This window comes from Octodon degus, unplaced genomic scaffold (assembly GCF_000260255.1).
Source record: "Octodon degus isolate 3935 unplaced genomic scaffold, OctDeg1.0 scaffold00012, whole genome shotgun sequence".
Lineage (NCBI taxonomy): Eukaryota > Metazoa > Chordata > Mammalia > Rodentia > Octodontidae > Octodon > Octodon degus.
The window spans coordinates 25,815,167-25,830,355 of NW_004524588.1; the positions used below are offsets into that span (position 1 = coordinate 25,815,167).

General features: G+C 37.9%; 1 pseudogene; it reads left to right on the forward strand.

The window, feature by feature from the left end:
• The first annotated feature begins 458 nt into the window (after positions 1-458).
• LOC101561066 lies at positions 459-15,125 on the forward strand (annotated as a pseudogene).
• Positions 15,126-15,189: the final 64 nt, after the last annotated feature.

The window sequence follows — 15,189 nt, forward strand, 5'->3', positions numbered from 1 at the left end:
CCAGCACCACCAGCACCACCACTTCCATCACCACCAGCTGCACCACCAGCAGCACCACCAGCACCACCACTTCCATCACCACCAGCTGCACCACCCACACCACCAGCACCACCAGCACCACCACTTCCATCACCACCACCGGCACCACCAGCACCATCACTTCCATCACCACCACAGGCACCAGCAGCACCACCACCACCACCAGCAGCAGCAGCAGCAGTACACTGCAGCACCACTGACCTACTGTTTCAGCATCCGCTTCAGCAGGCATCCTCACTGATGTACAGGTACCTTAGATTTCAAAGAACAATTGAGATCTGCTAGTTTCTGACCACAGAAAGCAGATATCCAAGGCTGTGTGAGAACTCTAGGAGAAGAAAGATGGTGTTCTGGCCTAGCAGTGATGGTGGGGATGCAAAGAGGTGGAAGGACCCAAAACTAGTTTGCACTTATACTTGATGGCCCTTGGTAATGGTTAGAAGAACAACAAAAAGGAGCTATAATTAAAAAATAAGAAAATCCATCTCCTAACAGCATGCCAATCATTTGCCTCCTCTCCCCAAGGAGAATGTTGGCTGCTAAGCTTTAGAGTCAGGGTGATTGAGCTCAGGTTCATCAAATAAAGAATTTTCTTTTTTATGGTGAGAAAGCAAGTCAGAAGATGAATTTTCACGTGACATCATGAGTTTTCTGTTTCTCTAGTCATTTTACTGATACCATTTTTACTCATGGAGATAGGAGACAATGCACCAGAGAAGCCTGTCTTTTCTCTATCCACAGAAAGTCTTAATTTGGGTGGCAGTCACTATGCTCTCTAGAAGTTAAAAGAAATCCTTTCTCCTATTCAGTTCCATTAGGTTTATCTTCACTTGCCTCTTTCTGTCCCTGAAAAGGTAAACTATTAATGATCAGAAAAATGGAGTGGAGTTAGATGGATAAAAGAGCATCAATCTTTTAATTGTATTTCTGATTTCAGGTAGTAAACTACTTCTAGAGAAAATGATTCCTCAGCTACCAGGGATGATGCAAAAGTGTACCACCCAGCTGTGTATTAATAACAACCAGGGTGATTTTCCTCCTTACAGGTCATCATATTCTCAAGCATCTTCCTCTCTAATCTGTATTAAAAGTAAGAGCTTTCTGATTTGGTCACAGCTGTGTAGAGGGTGTTACCTCCTCCTCCCATATAAACATACCTACATGCACATCACAGAGGAGCAGCAGCTCTTAGACTCCGGACAACAGGCAGTGCTAAGCACGAACTCACAGGAGAAACTGTAATGGGAGAAGTCCTTTAACCAATAGTACATATGTTTCTTCACTTATGTTGGGACCACATCTTGATAAATCCCTAATGAATTGAAATTCTATGAGTGTAAAATACAATTTAAGGGTAACTCAGAGGCAAAGTGCTTGCTTAGCATGCATGAGGGCTTTGGTTCAGTTTGCAGGAACACACACACACACACTCGTGCACACATGCACATACACACACACACACAGACACACACACATGCCTGTACACACACACACACACACACACACAGAAATGGGTTTGCTATAAAAAAAAAACCATCATATATAATGATTTAGCAACACACTACATCCTTTTCCCTTTCAAACATTCAGTTTTTTAGGAACTGCAGCTGGTGACCTTTGGCAACAAATCTTACTGTCTGTACCCTAAGATCAAAATTCTGAGTATAAATGCACTGAACTCATATAACTTTTATGCCAACAACAGTCAAAATTTTGAAAAACAATTCTAAGATTCACCACTATAACTAGAGGGCTTGCTCCTGCTGCTGCAGGCCTGAGCAGTATGCAGTTCTGCTCTGTGGGTTGAGTGGTACTTTAGTTGCTGGAGATGTGGTTACAACAGATCAATCAGTGCTGCTGTAATGGATGTGAATTACGTGAGATGTTGATGAATTCACTCAAGACAATAGTGACATCAGGTGCCACCACATGAGAACTTCCCCCGTGCTCTCAGGACACCTCAAGCCCAAGCCCAGGCATGCAAGTGTGTGGGAGAGCTTCATCACTCCCCTGTGCTTCTGGACCTCTCCTGACCAAGCTCAGGCCTGCCACTTGAATGAGACCTTCTGCCATGCTCTCTGGACCCCTCGGGAGTCAGCCCAAGCCTGCTACATGAGTAAGAACTTCTGCCACACTCGCTCTTGGGAACCCTCAGGACCCAGCCAAGCCCAAGCCCTGAAAGTGTTTGGGGAGCTTCTATGATCCCCTCCACCTCCTGGCCCCTCCAGACACAGCCCAGGCCTGGCATAGTGGCCAGGGGTGAAACTCTGCAGCTGTAGTCCCTGCAGAGAGACTAGGGGCCAGACCCAACCAACTAATCTAGGAGAAGGACATCTTGCCAGAGGGGCAAAACAGGTTCACTTCCAAGAGATGCAGCAGGAAGGAGCTGAGCACAGCAGCCAGACAAAGCCAGGCACACCTAGATGGACTTAAACTTAGTTGATCTGCACCCAAATTTCAGTAGGTGCTAAGGTTATAACTGCACTGAAGCTCTACACCAAAGATCAGAGGACAGTGCTATAAAAATGACAAAAAGAAGGAGCAAAATGCAATCTCAGGCCCCAAACCCACCCAGAACAAGTGCAGAGGACACTAGCACAGAAGAATTTAGGAATCACACAGCTGAAATGTATGAATCAGTAGCATCTGAAGGAAAGAAAAAATAACTTCAGAAAGGTATAGAGGAACTCACATCAGAAATAACCAGTGAAATAAAAAGGAAATCTCTCAATAAGGTCTAAAGTAAAGAGTCAAATGCAGAAACATATAAAGGAAATAAGATCAGAAATAATCTCTGAAGTAAAAGAATTAATAACTGCTTCTCAAGAAGACAAAAATAGAGATTAGAAAAACCATGGATTTTTGAGCAATACAGGAAAGAAATAGATCTCATGAAGCAGAGTCAAAGAGATATAGAGGAACTCAAAATTTCAATCACAAGCTTGCAAAATTGTTTGAGTGAAAGGGAAGATAGAGTTTCAGATCTTGAAGACACCATCACAGCTAGTGCAAAGGTAAGAAAAGATCTATTAAAAACAACTAGGATGCAGGAAAAAAAAATTCATAATTTGCAAGATGATGCAAAGATAAACAATTTGAGTCTAATGGCATCAATGAGAAAGAAGCAGTGAATACAAATGATATAAAAAGTATATGGGCAGAAGTAATAGTAGAAAACTTCTCAAATATTAGGAAATAATCTGAAATTTAGGTAACCAAAGTATACAGAATTCTAAATAAAATCAACCCAATTAAAAACACACCAAGACATATAATACATGTAATAGTCAAGATTCCAGAAATCCAGCACAAAAATAATACTTTGAAAGCCACTAGAGAAAAGAAACAGATCACATTGAAAGGAAAACCCATCAAAATAATGGCAGACTTCTCTTAGCAAACCATGAAGGCAAGAAAAGCACGGAACAGAGTACTTCAAGTCCTCTATGAAAACAAATTCCAGCCCAGACTACTATATCCTGCAAAACTCTCTTTCAAGTTTGATGGAGAAGTGAAATACTTACATGACAAAGAACAACTAAAGAATTTCATTATAACAAAGCCAAGCCTCACAGACTACTAAAAGATGTTCTAGAGAGGGACCAAAATGATCAGAACTCCACAAGCGATAACAGAAGGAACCTACTAAATATAGCAAACAATTAAAAACAGGAAAAATGGAGTAAACAACAACAGATAAATAACATATTGATCGTAAGTCAATACATCTCAGTTCTAAACATCAATGTAAATGGACTCAATTCACCAATTAAAAGAAATAGCCTAACATAGTGGATTAGGAAACAAAATGCAACAATATTCTATGTAAAAGAAACATACTTATCTCATAAAGAAATTCATAGGCTGACAGTCAAAGGATGGAAAACAATACAACATGCCCCAACACCTCTAAAAAAAGCAGGGGTAGCAATCCTGTTCTCAGACAGTCTCAACTCCAAACCAAGAATGATAAAATGAAATAAAGAAGGCCATTATACATGGTTAGGGGAAAAATTCAAAAGGAAATGTTAACACTCGTGAATATGTACACATCACACAAGGGAGCACCAAAATATATAAGATTAATCTTAATGGACATAAAAAATCTAATATCCAATACCACAAACTTAACAGAAGACCTTAACACAACCTTATTCCAAAAAGATAGGTCAAGTAGACAAAGAATTAGCAAAGAAGTAGGAGAACTGAACCACAGTTTGGGACAAATGAAATTAGTGGACATATGCAGAGTGTTCCACCCAAACGCATCTGAATACACATTTTTGGGGGGCAGAACCAGGGATTGAACTCAGGCACTTGCACTTGCCAGAGAAGCTTTTATTCCACTGAGCCATCTCCCAAGCCCCTGAATACACATTTTTTTTTTGGCTGCACATGTGTCATTTTCTGAAATAGACTACATACTAGCCATAGGTCATGTTTAAGTACATGCAAGAAAACAGAAATTATCCCATGCATAATATCTAACCACAGTGCAAATAAACTGGAAAAAAATGACAAAAGAAACCAGAAAAACCCCATAAATACATGGAAATTAAACAACACTCTAATCAGGAACCAAAGGGTCACAGATGTAATTAAATAAGAAATTGAACAATATCTACAATTCAATGAAAATTCAAGCACAACTTACAAAATTTGTGAGATGCAATGAAAGCAGTACTCAGAGAGAAATTTATAGCTGTGAACTCACATATTAGGAAAACAGAATGGGAACAAATAAACATCCTAATGTTGCACTTCCAACATCTAGAAAAGGAAGAACAAACCAAACACAAAGCCCAAAGATGGGAAGAAATCATAAAGACAAGAGCAGAAATTAATTCAATTGAGATGAAAAAAACAGTTCAAAGAATAAATGAATCAAAAAGCTGGTTCTTTGAAAGTTTAAATAAAATTGATAAGTCCTTAGCTAACCTCATCGAAAAGAGGAAAGAAAAAATTCAAATATAAGGAATATGGGATGAAAAGGCTGTAATTACCAGTGGCCCAGTGGAAATTCTGAAGATTCTCAATAACTACTTTGAGAATATTTACTCTTACAGCAGAGAAGACACAGAAGAAATGGACAGATTCAAAGAAAGGTACAAATTACCAAAAGTGAATCAAGAAGATATAACAACTCTCAATCACCCAATAACAGCCAATGAAATATGAAATGTAATTAAAAAAAAAACCTACAGACAAGGAAAAGTCCGGGTCTGGATGGATTCACAGTTGAATTCTACAAGAACTTTATAGAAGATGTAGACCCTATCCTCCTCAAACTCTTCAATGAAATTGAAAAGGAAGCAATCCTCCCAAAATCATTCTTGGACGCAAATATTATACTCATACAAAAACCAGGGAAAGACTCGATTCAAAAAGATAACTACAGGCCGATCTCCCTCATGAACATAGATGCCAAAATCCTCAATAAAATCCTAGCAAATAGAATACAGCAAATCATCAAGCAGATTAAACACCATGGCCAGGGAAGATTCATCCCAGGGATGCAAGGATGCTTCAATATATGCAAATCTATGAAGGTAATACACTATATCAGTAGAGCCAAATATAAAAACACCATGATCATCTCAAGTGATGCTGAAAAGGCTTTTCACAAAGTCCAATATTCATTCATGTTCAAAGTCCTACAGAAAATTGGCATAGAACGCCTCTACTTCAATATTTTAAAAGCCATCTATGACAACCCAATGGCTAACATAATTCTAAATTGGAGAAAAACTAAAATCTTTTACTCTTAGATCTGATACAAGTAAAAGATATCCTTTATCACCCCTCCTATTCAATATACTTCTGGAATCATTAGCTAGAGCCATTAGACAAGAGAGAAATAAAAGGAATAAGAATAGGTAAAGAAGAAGTAAAATTATCATTATTTGCAGATGACATGATACTCTATTTGGAGACCCAAAAAACTCCACCAAGAAGCTACTAGAATTAATACAGAAATTCAGTAGCATAGCAGGTTATAAAGTCAATACCCAAAAGTCAAATAGCATTCCTTTAAACAGATAACAAACACACTGGAAATGGAATTTGAGAAGCAATACTTTTGACAATAGCACCACAGAAAATGAAATACTTTGGAATTAATCTAACTAAAGAAGTCAAAGATCTTTTCAAGGAAAATTATAGTATTCTGAAAAAAGAGATTGTAGAGGATTTCAGAAAATGGAAAGATATTCCCTGTTCCTGGATAGGAAGAACCAACATTGTGAAGATGGCCATACTCCCATAATTATTGTACAGATTTAATGCAATCCCTATCAAACTATCACCAACATACCTCACAGACCTAGAGAAATCATTCCCAAAATTTATTTGGAACCAGAAAAGAGCTAGAATAGCAAAGGAAATCCTGGGCAATAAAGACAAGGTAGGAGGCATTACAATTCCTGACTTGAAATTATACTACAAAGCTACTGTGTTAAAATCAGCATGGTACTGGCAATGAAATAGGCCTGCAGATCAATGGAATAGATGAGAAGGTGCTGAAGCCCCTTCGAACACACTCAGCCCCCTTATGTTTGACAAAGGGACCAAACATACTAGAAGAAAGATAGCTTCTTTAACAAACAGCGCTGGAAAAACTGGCTCTCTACATGCCAAAAGCCAAAACCTGACCCAGGTCTATTACCATGCAATAAGCTAACATCAAAATGATTAAAGATCTAAAAGTTAAAACAGAAACACTAAATCTTCTGGAAGAGAAAGTAGGAAGAACTCTTGACATTGGGATAGGCAGAGTTCATGAACAAAAATAAAATTGCACGGAAAAAAATTAACAACTGGGACCTCCTCTGTTTGAGAAGTTTTGCTCATCAAAAGAAATTACCAACAAAGTGAAAAGACAACCCACAAATTTGGAAAAAATTGTGACTAGTAAGTACTCAGACAAAGATTTGCTCTCTAGAATTTATAAAGAACTCAAAAACACTAGGGCCCGAAAACTTAAAGACCCAATTCCAAATGGGTATCTGAGATGAACACACACTTCTCAGATGACAAAATTAAAGAAGCAGATAAGTGTATGAAAAAATGCTCCTCATCACTAGCCATCTGTGAAGTGCAAATTAAAACAACAGTGAGATGCCATCTCACCCCACAAAGAATGGCTATCATGAAGAAATCAACCTACAACAAATGTTGGAGATGCTGTGGAGAAAAAGGAACCCTTCTCCACTGCTGGTAGGAATGTAGACTGGTGCAATCATTAAGGAAACCAGTATGGAGACTCATTAAAAAACTAGGACTGGAAACCCCATTCAAACCAGCTATCCCCCTACTAGGAACTTTCCCAGAGGAAGTGAAAACATGATATATGTGTGCCTATGTTTATAGAGGCACAATTTGTGATAGGCAAATCTTGGAATCAACCAAGATGCCCATCACATGAGGAATGGATGAAAAAGATGTGGTTTTTTATACAATGGAGTATTACTTAGCTATAATGAACTCAAAGCCTTTATATTTCAGTGGATGCCACTTTAAGATATACTCATAAGTGAAATAAGCCACACCCACATATGTAAATATTGTACAGTCTCCCTAACATAAGAACTCAGAAGAAGAAATAAAAATAGAAAGGTATAACACAATTAAAGGGAAAGCAAGTACTTGAGAATTGAACAATGAAGAGAGGGCAAGGAGAAAAGCTAGGAAACATGACTGGGGTAAAGCCATACATTTATATGCACAAGATCATTAAGGAAATGATCCTGAGAATCTTCAGCATGTTCTTGAAACTAGCAGTTAATTCATAGGATTCTCACCTTGACTAACTGCATATGCTGATATCTGTGAACTAAGCAACTGCACTGAAGAGAGCAATGTGTCATGGTAGGGTCATGTTTGGAATGCCTGTCATTCTGTTCTTGTAAATATGTACTGCATGTCATGACATACCAATTACTGCCATACTGTCTCTCAAGTAAATGTTTGTTTAAAAAAACAGGGTAAGAAATGAAAGCAAAGGCAAAAAGAAAAAATTTCAAAGGAACAATCTTGCTACAATGCTGTATATGGTTAGATTTCTAAATTTCTGTGCAAAATATGCAACTGTTTATTCCTGTTTTTAAATAGTTTTTTATTTTAATTGTTTTTCTTCCTACTTTGTAGGGAATTAAAGTTTAACATATCAATACCTGATGTAAAATACCTGTTCCATGTTATGCCTAAGATTTTTGATATTCAGACAGATAGTGAGGTTAACCTCAACTTCCTATGTTGTAGTGTAACAATAATAATAAGCTTCTCTTCTGGAGGATTAACAACTTAAGTTTGCAGGCCGAATGTTAGAGAAAAAGAAGGACCACCAACATTTTGGCTCTAGCCTTTCAATGGCAATGAAGACTCAGGACATAGGAGAACCTGTACTGTAACATCATGTAACTCAGTTGTGTCCCAAGTTTTCTGATCAAGGAGACTATGGGGCCACAGAGGAAAGTGATCAATGATATAGATTTTGCCTAAGGAGAGTCACATGGAGAGAAAATTTTCTCTCAGGCTTTCACAAAGAGCAAATTGTTCAAGCAATGGCCATGACTCATCCACATGGCTGCACTGACAAAGGATCTACAAACTGCTGTACAGAGTTTCAGGATAAATCCTGAGGGGATTTGACTAACCATATCAGATACAAAAGTTACATTTCTTGTTATATAGGTCTTGCTTTATCTTGGTCTTAACCATGCAGCAGAAAGTTATAAACAGAAATGTAAAAAGTAAACCCATATTAATATGCTGAGCTGTAAAGGGCTCAAGTCAACAACTTCTGACTTTGCCAATCTTATGGAAAACCCACTGCTATTATGGACTACTGGACTATATTGCAATATTTTGCTGAATTCTCACACTTACAATATTTAATTGACAATGGAATACTTTTCTATGACAAAACTAACCAAAAAAGGGGGATACAAATGAATGACCATTTTGTATCTGTATATTCAAAATATTTAGGATCGATATACAGCTGCATTGGCTTAATTCAATGAATAGAAGATTTGTTCTAATAGTGTTTGTGGACAGGATATTATGTCTGCATCTTGTAGAATGAATAACCACTAAGACAACAATATGCAATGTGTTAATTATTGAAACTGTGTTAGTAATCAGTTTTAAAACTGTCTCATTGCTATTTGTTTGTCAATAAAATAATTTTTAAAATAATGACATCATGTTGAAAAACACAGCAGCTGCTCTTCAGAATTGTTTACCTCTAGACACCATGCTTGCCTCAGAACCTCTGGCTCTTCAAAAACACAGCAGCAGCCAAGCCCATATCCACATCGATGTGTTCCTTTATGACTAAGACTGCTGATTCACTACGTGAGGAAGGAAGAGTGAGCAGAAACTGCTGGAAAGTGCATGGCTTGCAAGAGCCAGCACCTTTATGTTTTATTTTTCATTCCTCCTCGCTCGTGGCCTTGAACTTCTTTTATGATCACACACTCCCTGACCTGTCGGGAAAGGTCTTGGTGGATGTCAGCTCTTGACTTGGCATTGTCCTTTTAGGGGTGAAGTCCAGCTTATGGACATACTCAACATTTGGAAAACATGCTCTTCTCTTGCTAGCAACCGCTTTCCCTGCCAACATCCAAGGGTCCCCCTTACAGTTCAGCAATGCAGCTGTGTGCAGTAGAACTGAATGGAGACTTTTGCCAGTTACAGGAAATGATCATTAGAAAATATCATTTTAGTACTAGCATAAAGTTGATCCATGCAGATATCTGTACCCAGGGCTCACTGCTGCGCAGTGCCGATGTTGCTGTAATGAACACTGTCTTTGAATATTTTCTTAATGAGTCAGAATGGCCCAGCCCCTGTCAACACACCTTCCTTAACCTAAGGAAGCCAGGACCGTTGTTCGTAGCAGTGCCAAGTCTTGAAGATTCGCGCTCACGTCTTCAGGCTAGTGCACAACTATCCTCCTGGGCTGCAGAGGCACCACTAAACCACGAAGTGCACCAGAAAAGCTCTTCTGTGGAGACATTAGTGTCAAGTTTTGTCCAGCATAGTACAGCATGCAAAAGAATCCAAGCATGGTGGTTCACACGCATAGTCCCAGCACTTGGGAGTCTGACGCAGGAAGATCACTGTGAGTTCAAGGCCAACGCGGGCTTCATAGTGAAACTCCTTCAAGAAAGAGAAAGAAAAGAAAACATTCTCACTATCCTAAAACGCTTTTTCTGGATATTCCCTTTCAAACTTGATATATATGATTGCACATTTGTAGATATGTACAGCGCATGTGCACAATTTTGTACATTTCTGTTAAACTTTGCTTGGCTTTATGTGATAATGTAATAAAACATTTTATCTAAAAAACAGTAAGTTGAGGAAAGTCTATATTATTACTGGAACCACTTTTCACTGTGTGAGGGAGGCCCTGCTAAGATTAAAAACTGAGACTCCAAAGATAATAATAAAAATAAAAAACAAATAAAGGTGCAAAGATAAAACTTTAAAAAGTATGAAGCTACAAAATGTTTTCCTTGGCAGAATATGGAAAAAATTACTAACTGTAAGTAGAAGAAGTTACAGTTTGGACAAGTCAATGTAAACTATTCCTTTGTTCAAAACTCATTATTAGCATGAAGACGATATCATAAGTGAAATCAATCAGACTTGCATGTGTAGACATCTTGTTGTGTCCCTAGTGTAAGAATCGGAAAGAGTAGATGAGATTCAAAAGGTACAATAGATACTGTGAAAGGGAGAGAAACTTCTCAAAAGGAAAGAGCAACTGGGATGGGGAAAGGAGAAAAGAAAGAAAGAAGGAAGGGGAAAATAATGTGTATATGCACAATCGAGATAGCTAAGATAATGGTACTGTTAATGTCTATTGGCTTATTGGAAGGAACAGCTAGTACTTACACTGATCAATTTTGCCCGCCTGTATCTGCAAATGTGAACAATTGCTTTGAAGATAACAATATGCAATATATAAATTTAACTACCATCGTTTATTTCCTATCATTTCATTTTGAAATTCTGTAGCGATTTTATTATTTTTTAAAAAATTATTCTCTTTAAAATAAAATAAATTAAGATTTAGGATACAAACATCTGCAATCTGCCAAGAGACATGTCTATAAGCAAAACACTTATGGAAAATAGCAAACACCAATGACTCAATTTACAAGTGAACAAAAGATTTGAATTGACTCTTTACAAAGTATACAAGGTGTACAAATGTCTAAGAAACACATGAATAAAAACTCAGTATGAACAATTAAGTTGAAACTACAGTGAGAGTCCAACCTGCTCATTAGAATAGAAGGTATTAAAAGGCTGATGATTCCATGTCTTGACCAGTGTGTAAAGCAGGCACGCTGCTGGAAGTATGAAACACTAACACACTTTTGGAGAACACTGGACAGTTTCTTGCACAATTAGTCACACTCACGTAGCAGACACAGATGTGGCACACAGATTTTCCTTCAAGAAAGACACATCACAAAGTTGCAAGCAGTGCATATGCCTCACCGCATAGCTGTTAGGCGTGTGGTAAGATGCCCAGGCCTTTCCTCTGACTCTAGAGAGCTACTGGAAAGGAGTAGTAAGGTGGCCTACACACTTCTTCATGGGGGTATATTTCACTAAACATCATTCCTCCGGAGCTTCCCATTGGATGGACAGAAAACTTTTCAGTATAATTGTATTGTCCTCTCACAAATCCTACCTCGCTGCTTTTCCTTGTCAGAGTAATTTCCTAATAAAACATTTGTGCTCCTAACTCCCTTTTGGTGTTTCGTTTCTAAGTAAGCTAACAGGATGGCAGAGATGAATTTACCACACAGCTGAGAGGCAGCCGCCAAGCTCCATGGAAGGCGGTGTGAAGGGAGGTCTTGGCATAGAAAAATAATCTGGATGGTCCACTTTTCAGCTGCTGTGCGTTGGAAGGACACTGGGTGTGCACTGAGGGGTATGGTGACAAATTGAAGTATTGTGGCATTTTGATGTTTGCTACTAAGCAGCTTTGCGTATTACACACAGCTGAAATTAACACACAGTCATGGCTGGGTACTACAGTCAGACATTTCCTTAAAATTTTCTTTTCATTCAGTGATTAGACACAACCCAGAAGACAAAACAGTTTCATACTTGGCCAATAAAACATATGCTGCTCCAAGTTAGAGCCTCGGTTGGAAAACCACGAATGCTAACACATTAATAGAATATTCCTGATCAATATGTTAGCAGTTCTGCCTTCTTACGTGGAGTCGCACGGGGCACTGCAGTGAGGTCCTTCAGACCCCCACACATCAGCAGCCCTCTCCCATGTCCTCCACACCTGCCACCCTGGGCAGCCCATGGAAGCCAAGCCTGCAAATTCTTATGTCTTTGTGTGTGTTGTATTAAACTTTTTCTCTAGTAAGCAGAGACTGATACAGATTATTCTCGTTCTCAGTTATTCGGTAATAAATTCAGGATGCAGCTGTCCTGAATTTCTGCTTCATTTGCTATGTCTAAGACTCCTCAGTACATTAAAGAAAATTATAAAGTAAATAGAAATAAAAAAGGTTTTCAGAGGAGCTAAGACAAAGTCATTGATTTAGAAAAACAAATATGTGTTAAAAGCTTCCCAAGAGTTTAGCACGAGATTGGTACACATGTCAGGGAGGCAAGAATCTGGAAAAGAGGTGGTAGGAAGAAGCAAAATACAGATCAATATACCTGAAGTTTTTTTTAAAAAATCACAAAAGTAATTATTTTCTTATTTTTAGGGGTGGCGAGTTTCAGAAATGGTCTCAATATGTAGTTCAGGTTGGCCTTGAACTCACAATGAAGGAGCTTATAAACTAATGTGAAGGTGTATTTCTTCTTAGTTCAGTGAAGAGACAAATAAGTAATGCTGCACATATTGGCCAGTAATATCCTTGGGTATAAATAATATATCCCATTGGGAGACAAAATAAAACCAGAAACACAGTCTTTCAATCTAGATAAGTTTGATAAGCGTTTCAGGACGTTAATATTCCTCTCATTGGTGTACAGACCTTGCCTTTTTTTTTTTTTTCCAGTTTGTGCATAACAAGTGGGCCCAGACTTTTTTACTCGTAGGTAATTGCAAACCATTCAGTTCTGTCTGAGATTTCCACTCAAGTAAGAAGCAAGCGTCCCTTGTCTTGGGGTGACCTTGTATTTGCATTTACTTGCCCTTGAGGTATCATAAGGCACTGAGTACTCTATTAGGAGACAATTCCAGTTTGATTTAATTTTGTTCTTGGTCTCAAAAATAACTATCCAATGTACAGCAAAGTGAAATGTATTTATTTTATCTTAGACATTTGATGCACACACTAGGGCTGGTATCAAAAAAAAACTGAGATCCCAAAATTGGATTATTACTGTAGAAAGTAATTTATCTCTACAAAGAGGATTGTGTGAACTCTGGGAAAAGATTTTTTTTCTTTCTCATCCCTTTTATTTCTCAAAGAATTGTTACAAAAGCACAGTTGTTCAGATTCTAAAATGTTATTTTACTGAATTTTCTCAAATATGTGAATTCTTAAAAAGAATTTGGGCTGTTCTACAGCTGGTTCAGTTCTTCTATCATAGATAGAAGATGTAGCGTTGGTTCAAAATATATTGTGAGGTAAGAGACTTATCCTTGCATATTGAAAACTTTTTCTCTATAGTTTAATATGTAACTACAGTTTTTAAAACTATAAAGACTGCTGTGTTCTAACCTATTTTATATTACTGTGTTTATAGTGGTTTTATTGGAGATATAAATACTGAGTTCAAATTAAGATTCAAATATTTCTAAATTTCATGGGCCAGTGCTATGAAAATAACATTTTAATTTATGCGTTCTCAATTTCAAAAATAAATAAATAAATAAATAAATAAATTAAATTAAATAAAAAGTTAGGGGCCGGGGAGATAGCTCAGTAGACTAAGTGCTTACCTGGCAAGTAAAAGGACCTGAGTTGGATCTCTGGTTCAGCAAAAGTAAATAAATAAATAAATAAATAAATAAATAAAAATTCTTCAATTTCCAAAATCATCAAATAGCTTCTTAAGTGATAGAACTAAAGTCAAAGATAGGAATGATTTAAAATTTTTACTTAAAATTTAGAACTAGTAGTCTTTGATTGATAAAAATAAAATATTAGAAAGAGATTAGTTCAGTCCCAACCTACTGGGAGGTCAAAATAAAACAGATATCATAGCACCTTCGTGGAAAATATAAGCCCAACATACATAAACATTCCAATGAATTAAAAGCAAAACATTCTATAGTTCTTTTTCTTTTTCTTTTTTCTTTCTTTTCAGTACCAAGGATTGAACTCAGGACCGTGTGCTTGCCGGGCAAGCTCTTATTCTACTGAGCTATCTCCCAGCCCTGTTCTACAATTTCTAATGCTCCTTTTCAATACTATGAATGTAAAAGACTTGAAAGAAGGATGTTTTATAAATAATTTATACTTTTCCAAGAAAATGGCTGCTATAGTCAGAGAGCCATACTTCTGTCTATTCCACCTTTGCCGCAGTTTTAGGGAACTGAGGAAGGGTTGTCTAACTCCTTGGATGGTGAAAGCAGGGCACTTCTCTGATGTGATAGTTTCGCTCTCTGAGAGGCCCTAATTTTACTAAAGAACAAGCCATAGGCCAACATATTTTCCACGATCTCTTCCCATATATTTTTCCAATTCATATGAGCAGTAAGAGCTGAAAGAAAATTTGAGAGTAGAGAGCATGAATTCAGGTGATACCTCCATTGACCCTGCTCACCAGCTTTAGATGGGGTTTCGTGGGGATGATGACTACATGGCTACAGAGAGCCGCATGCTTAGACGGCTCCGTGGCTGTGTGAAGCCCTGACATTCCCTGCTGGAAATTCTCACTTTTACCCTTGAAATTGCATTCTCTACATGCACTCAAGTGAGACGCCCAGCATACATGTAAACAGAGGTGGAGTCAGTGTGAGTCTTTCATCCCTCTTCGTCACACTCTCAGGGTTCACGACACCTCCAAGTCACAGAGGTCAAGAGAGTTTGATGCACAAGAAGTCAGCAAAATCCAAAGTGAGGACAATAAAAGGATAGTATGAAATCCACTTGCTTCCACTGCGTGTTACTAGATCATACACTTAGCAAGAAGAGAATTAAC